General features: G+C 34.2%; 1 long non-coding RNA gene across 1 annotated transcript; it reads left to right on the plus strand.

Moving 5' to 3' along the window:
- The first annotated feature begins 848 nt into the window (after positions 1-848).
- Positions 849-5,663, plus strand: LOC309481542. The gene is made up of 2 exons (XR_014200047.1): positions 849-3,324; positions 4,555-5,663. It is a non-coding gene; the product is annotated as an uncharacterized lncRNA (long non-coding RNA).
- The last annotated feature ends 2,595 nt before the right edge of the window (positions 5,664-8,258 follow it).

Raw genomic sequence — 8,258 nt, forward strand, 5'->3', positions numbered from 1 at the left:
ATTTTTTATTTATTTTTTTCAACATGATATATTGTGAGTTATTACTGATAATATATCGATTATCGCAGTATCGCCATATCGTGATATTATCGGTATCGTGAACCATGTATCGCGTATCGTATCGTATCGTATCGTATCGTGAAGTACCCAGTGATTCCCAGCCCTAGTTAAAACTGCTCAAACATGCATTTTAGTCTGAGACTAGGCTTAAACCTTGTCTGTGAAACCGTGGGCCAGTCTGGAACAAACAAAACACAGAAATGACTGCTAACAATCCTTCCTCAGCTCCGCCGCAATAGCCGTCCCATCTCCACAACTTTCTCATTGGCTTCCTGTAAACTGCGCTCCTGCTCGTCCCAGGGGAAATCAGTTTAACATTACTGTCAGTGTCGTCCTCGGAGGGCCATGGAAGTGGGGCCCTTCGCATATGCAGATGGCTAATGCAGCGCCGCTAATTCACTCTCAGTGTCATGTGCCGTCCCCCGGCGTGTCATTGGGGGAGTGCATTGGCCTGCAGGAAGTGAGGAACTTGTCACCGGGATGAATAATACAATAGAGGGGCATCTTTACATGGTGTACTACTTCGTTCCCTACGCAGGGTTTCTGCACTCATGGGGAGCGGGAGCGTAGAAGGCGTGGTGTGTGTGTGTGGGTCTCTGATCGGAGATGGCACAACTGGGGAAAGTCTCTGAAACTTGCAGTAATACTCCTATCTACACTGGCAAATGCAGTGGTGATGAAGAGAGGGTGTTGTGGCCTATAGGGGGCGCTAGAGTACACCGTTTGAGCTGTGAGGGGAATCTTGCAGAACAGTTGATTTAGTTTGAATAGTACAGAAGACACACACACACACACACGTAAATATATCCTCATCTTTAAAAAAGCTGATTTTATGCCTTCCCCTCTCATAATCAAATTCTACATGGCCCGTCTTCAGGTGAGAAGTTGCTCTCTATAGTTACAGTTGTACAAGTAAGCTTATTGTACTTTATTTGAAGACCTTTATGCTCATTTAAATGCTCATACACTGGCAATGTTCCATAATTACCAAATAATGCTATTATGTGCCATATGCCTGTTTTGTTGTTGCTTGTCTCTGTTGTTTTTTTGTTTTTTTTACCTGACATTTAAACCACTGTAAGAAAATGACAGTTTGCTTTTTCTCTTCAAAATGAGGAATCATCTATTCATTTTTATTTGTTTTTTTTTTTTTTTGCTTAAAGGGCCCTCTTGATCTTAAACGGTTCTAAAAAAAAGTTGAATAGAAAAACCCTGCAAATTCAGATTTGTATATATATATATATATATATATATATATATTTCTCTAGCTTTCTGTTTGAATGCATTGGCACACCTTTCACAAACTTGCACAAAGAAGAGAATAACAATTCCTTAACCATATATTTTCAATAATATCAAAACAAATCATTATTACAATATTGTTATTTTGACTTTTCATATTGAAGTAAAATAAACAAATAATATAATATAATATAATACAATATAATTTAATATAAAATAATATAATATAATATAATTAATATAATATAAAAACTAGAAACTAGGTTATGGGTGTTTCTTTAAAAAATAAGAAAGTAAGCTATCTTAAAAATATTTTTCACAATCTCACTAGTTTATTTAATTTGTCAGTTACTATCAATATCCAACAAACATATGCACTAAAGGAGAATTCTGTCGCTATTTCTGAATTATCTTCTTTTTTTATTCTTCTTTTTTTTTACCGTCAAAAACAAATGTAATTTCCACCATAGTTATGTAATGTAATGTATTTGATAACATTCAGAGATGGAAATGACATTTTAAACATTTCTGGTAATAAAATGACAAACCTGTTTAATTTCTGGCTAATCTCATAGCTATAATTTTATATATCTTAAATACACACTGTAGACACTTTTTGCATAATTTGACAAAACTGACAGCCAATTAAAATAGCAAAGTGATTAAAATACCATGATTTTTCACACATCACATTTGTATTTCATCCAAAACACACACTGAATGTTTTCAACTTGGTGAACACCAACTTACAAATGTTTGTAAAACACTGTATTTGGGAAATTTGAGATGAAATGTTTAGAAAATTACTGCAGAAATAAAGTCACAGAAACACTCATAATTTATGTACCAATGTATATACACAAACAAATAAATTGTTTCTTTTATTATTTTAGATAATGACAGTTGTAAAAAATGTCATCATTTTGGACTTTCAAATTAAAAATGTATCTGACACAGGTCAAATCTATACATCAAAGACATTCGATAAATATAATAAGAAAGTTTCCAAGATATATTTAATGTGACCTTCACATAAAACAAAAGGTGTGTTTTAAAAACCACCGGGATATAAAAATGCCTCTATTAAAGAAATACCTATTGGCTTCAGTCTAAAACTGGCTAAATGAGGTGTAAGGAAATGAAAGCAAACGGTTGCAGGTGGGACTAAAGCCAGAGTAACTGTGGTCTTGAGAAACCGCTGTCGTTCGTCGGTCTGGCCTGAGCGTGTCTCACGGAGCTCTCGCTTTATTTAAGATGAAAAGAAGGATATGAAGCAGAAAGGATGCGGCCCCCAGCAGAGAGCTGCTCTTCCACCATCATTTGATCTCATATTGTAATCCCAGGTGTTTTGAATAATTTATGGAATACGGCTTCTCGTTAAACAGTAATTTATATGTGTCGCAGAGAATGGGTTCTGCAGCCGTGCACATGTAAATAATGAAAGCTAAACTGCTTGTGGTGGAATTTGATGATAGTAGTAGTAATAATAATAATAATAACAATAATTTTATGCATGGATTAGCACAGAATTTGATTGTATCAACATTGTCATTATAATTCAAGTTTAGTATTAAAAACCCTAAAGATCATACATTACAGGTATCTTTGCTACTGTTATTTTAAACCAATTCATAAACTCGCCAAAACAGGCTTATAGTAACATCAATAATCTAACACGCAGAAAATCTCTCAGAAATAAGAATTAAATGTCAGTGATTTATTCAGCATTTTATGTGCCTGACAATGAAAACTTCTGACATGTACTGAGATGAATGTGATGCACAGAGAGCAGGACGAACACAGATCGTCCTCCAGTAATCAACACTAGTGTGTTTCTCAGAGAGAGAGAGAGAGGCTCTCACAGGAAGACGGGGTGCAGGTAGTCATGTTGTGATATGATGGGGGAAATCACCCACTCTCTCTGTACGGCTATTGGCAAAGCAGAAGTGAAATTCTTTCTCTTATTTTGTTTCACTTTCTCTTAAAAGGAAGCTGTTGATGACTTTTCACAGTCGTCAGGATGCGAGTAGATGTACATGTGTTTTTAATTGTTTTCTTCATGTTCATTAGTGGCAGTGGCTCGCTAATGAGCTAGCTACACCTCAGCAGAAACACATCTATCTATCTATCTATCTATCTATCTATCTATCTATCTATCTATCTATCTATCTATCTATCTATCTATCTATCTATCTATCTATCTATCTATCTATCTATCTATCTATCTATCTATCTATCTATCTATCTATCTATCTATCTATCTATCTATCTATCTGTCTATCTGTCTGTCTGTCTGTCTGTCAATCAATCTATATGTCTGTCTGTCTGTCTGTCTATCTATCAGTCTATTTGTCTGTCTGTCTGTCTATCTATTAATCTATATGTCTGTCTGTCTGTCTATCTGTCTCATTAGGCATGTTTCAAGTACAGGCTTGAAAATGTGCATGCTACAATCGTGCAATAAATAAATAAAATCAGAGATATCCAAATGATAAAATATAGATTAGCATTTTGATACTGTCTGGTCTGGCTCATCATTTTGCTTCAAAGAAGAGGAAGATAAATGATGATGCCATTAAAAGTGAACTAATTAAGGAATGCTTCTTTTAAAAACTCATTAACGGCACCCTCATTTACATAATGATGCATATTAATTACGTTTTAATGAATCCTAGCTTCAATCAAGTCACTTTTTGGCCGTGAAACAATTTTGACGAATGAAAAAAAAAAAAGAACAATGCTTTCGAGTCTATTTTTTTTACTTTTTTTTTTTAACTTCAAATAAAATAAAACTCAAACACCACCTTTGCTTTTTTTTCAAACATGACATTTATGTCTTGGTTATGTCAGTCATAATACATCAGAGGTATTGCTTATTAATTACATTGTGGTAGAAATATCCAAGAGCATGCGCAAATTATTAATAAATATACAGAGGAACGCAATTAATTTGTGTGAGCTTTGTGAAAGTATGTAAAGCTGATGTGAAAATTCACATGGAATTAAATTCATTTTACATTCATTTTAAAGATATCTGTGATTGAGGCATTACCTCAAAACTCACCCTTTACAATACAACCATCATAATAAAAGATTCTGTACATCACAGAAATGAAGACCGATACATCTAAGTAATAATCTGTCACACCTATGCAATAACTCCATAAAAACAAATTCCCATTGGAGCCTTTGCTTTTGTGTCCCTTGCCAGGAGTTTGATGTAAAGTTGTTTTTATCTCTCTCTTGACGCAGAGTGCTGTTTGCGGCCGTTGCCTTTGCCGGGGTCAGGGGTCGTGGAGAAGCGTGTAAATGAAGCAGGAAAGCAGATGCTCGTTAATTAGGGTAAAATGTGAGTGACAGGATTTGATGAGCAGTGCTACACGCGTCCCCTGCAACACAACAGCTGTTGTCACCCGCCTCGCTGTGGGCTTCGCTCTCCCAGAACCCCCTGCGGGGTCGCAGTGCCAAGCCCAACCCCGAGCCAGTGTGCCAGTGAACAGGCTGCATACTAATAACCAAACATGCTCCGGAGTACGTCACGTTATTCTCACACCTTTACTTATGAGCACGTGTGACTGTTTTATGTCTGTGACATATATGTACCTGCTCTATGATTATTTTATACTTATGATCGAATAAAAACAGTGATAATTCTTGCCATCAGGTTTGCAGGCAGATAAATGTAACGCTCAATAAACCAGTAACTTATTTTCAATAAATTTCAAGCATAATTCACTCCTACCCCAAAATAACAGTTTTTAAAGGACCGACAACAAAAACTTGTTTTGCTATGAATTAAACACACCTTCCTTACTCAATTATTGCCTTTATTGTAAGATTTTTATAAAAAAATAGTATAGTGTCAGTATTACAAAACATCAGCATTGTTCCAGGTTTTATGAATATAACAGCTGTCTTTTATAAAAGTGTGGTTACACTTTATTTGGTAACACTTTATTTTACATTGTTCCTGTTACATGTTATGCACTTTCTTTAGTAATAACATTAAATTCACAATCACAACCCTAATTATATATTAAGTACATGTAGTTAATTAATATTACTCTGTACTTAAGTATATAATTAAGGCCAGCTTAAAAAAGGTAATTATACACTTAAGTACAGAGTAATATGAATTAACTACATGTACTTAATATAGGGTTAGGATTAGGTTTGGTTTAGGGTTAGTTGCATGTAATTATGCATAATTTATAGTTATTAATATAGTAACTACATGTAACGTGTAACAAGGACACTGTAAAATAAAGTGTTACAAAAAGTGTACTATTGTATTTCACTGACGTTTTTATCTATTGTAAAGTGTGTCTTTGAGTTTGTAAAATATGTACTTTTCATAGCAACTTTTTCATCTGGCTTGCTGTGTTTATTTATAGTCTGTTTATGTCATTAAATTATTAGAGTTTATGGTGACACTTTATTCGGCAGTGTCCTTGTTGCACTTTACATTTAGTTACTGTAGTAATATCTATACATTATGCATAATGACATGCAACTAACCCTAATCCTAAACCTAACCCTATAGTAAGTACATGTAGCAAATGATTAATAATCAGTACTTAAACGCATAATTACACTGTAACAATGGCACATTAAAATAAATATTTTAAGCTGCCATTGTTACAGTGTAATTATACACTTAATTACTGAGTAATATTAATTAACTACATGTACTTACTATACAGTTAGGATTGGTATAGGGTTAGTTGCATGTAATTATGCATAATTTATAGTTAATAACATAGTACATGTAATGTGTAACAAGGACACTGTAAAATAAAGTGTTACCAAAAGTGTACTATTGTATTTCACTGACATTTTTATCTATTAAAAAGTGTTTCTTTGAGTTTAGTAAAATATGTACTTTTCATTGCAACTTTTTTGTCTGGCTCGCTGTGTTTATTTAGGCTATAGTCTGAAGTCATTAAATGATTAAAGTTTAAGGTTATACTTTATTTTACAGTGTCCTTGTTGCACATGTTACATGTAATAACTATAAATTATGTATAATTGCATGCAACTAAACTAAACCCTATTCCTAATCCTAACCCTACAGTAAGTACATGTAGTTAATTATTATTACTCCGTTCTTAAATGCATAATTACACTGTAACACGGACATCTTAAAATAAAGTGTGACCAAGATTATTAATAATTATGAAGTTATCTTTATCTATTATTTATCTATTCAAGTTTAACCTTCAAACCTTAATAAATGATGTATACATATAAACTATAAATATTCAAATGATACTTCTACATTTATCACATACAAACGTTATGAACATAACATCAGTCTTTGTATACTTTCTACTTGAATTGTGTTTGATTATATTTAATTATCAGACTGACTTCAAATGTCAAAGTCCGATATTTAAGCTAAACATTTCTGAATAAATAAGCAAAATACAATCATCTCTTCTTTCCCTCATGTTTACTTTTCTAAACACCTGCATGACAATAGTCATTAAGCTAATTGCTTAACAAAAAAGTTTCCAGGGTGTCTCGAAAGGACTTGCCTTAATTTACTCAATTCAGTAACAACTAAAACTTTCATAAAGAAAGAAAGAGAAAAGGAATCACATGTATGATGATCCTGAGGGTTATAGCGCACAGATGCTCCATGCTCGCCTCCTTTGAAGCATTTAAATAGGCCAGGCGTGTCTGTCAGTCCTGCTCGCACCCCCTCACACCTGGGACTTAAGGTGTTTCAACAATAACGTACCGCAGGAGGGGGAAAAAAAGAACCACTTTTTTCTTCTGCTGAAATCCCACCAGAGCACACCAAAGGTATCAAAAAGCAAAAGAGCTGGAAAGAAATAAACCCAAATGCTTGCCTGATGAATAATTTGAATGAAGAAATGAAGCCATGTGAAGTGATCGCACACAGCACAAACAGGAGGATAAAACTGGATACAATTAGGTCACCAGACAGAACAGCTTAAACCTTCTCCATTGAGTTCTCTATCTTACCGCAAGGCAAATCTGGAGGGTGCCGCTATTGTAGATGGAAAATAAAGAGCGGTCAGTTTTGTCATTATTCAGTGACAGAAATTCAACAGGCCACTGAAGATCATCAGTTCGAAAGAAGTGATTCCTGATGAACCTGAACCTCCAGGTGTTCCTGTGCATCCAGAAATTGGCTCCTAGCTAATTATAGTGAATCATTTGATAGCTAGCTCCATGTTTGCTGGTGTATTTGATTATAATTGATGCTGTAATGTGCGGCAGATGATTGTGGTTGTCCGTGAAGTAGTAAAGACACTTTTCTAGACAGTAGTAAAGACAAATTTCAGTACAACAGCATGATAGTGAGTGTGAATGGCTTTAAACAACTGTTCTATTAACCGTCTCCCCAAAGAATAGTGATATAAATGTAGATATTTTCTTTTAAAAAGGGGACAAATAAACTGAAAATAGGCAAACGTTTTATTTCGATGGTTCACTTTAGACATTCTGACTATAAGTAACTTGCAACTACATGTCAACTTATTCTACTAACACAAACCCTAACACCTAACCATAACCCAACAGTCTATTAATACTCTAATGAGAGTTAGTTGACATTTAGTTGCAAAGTTACTTATAGTTAGTAGAGTCTCTAAAATGGACCATCGAAATAAAGTGTTACCTGAAAATATGAAAATCTTTGCTCGAATTATGATTACTTGTTGTGGAAATGCGTCATCAGTATGTGAAAAAGTCCATGGCTTAGTTAGTTAGTTAGATTCATGTAGCTTGTTGAAGTACAACTTAAATATTTGTTGTGAGTGACTGAAATTGAGAAAAACAGTAATGAGGAAAAAGTAAACGAGAGACAAATTAAAAAGTAATTAAAATTAGACAAACCTGGCCAACATTATTTCCTATCCAACATTGAACAAATGGGATTTTGTGGGCTGATATGTGGGTAGAATCCTGAAGAGTTTCCAGTTTGA

This window comes from Leuciscus leuciscus, assembly GCF_965113295.1.
Source record: "Leuciscus leuciscus genome assembly, chromosome: 19".
Classification (NCBI taxonomy): Eukaryota; Metazoa; Chordata; class Actinopteri; order Cypriniformes; family Leuciscidae; genus Leuciscus; species Leuciscus leuciscus.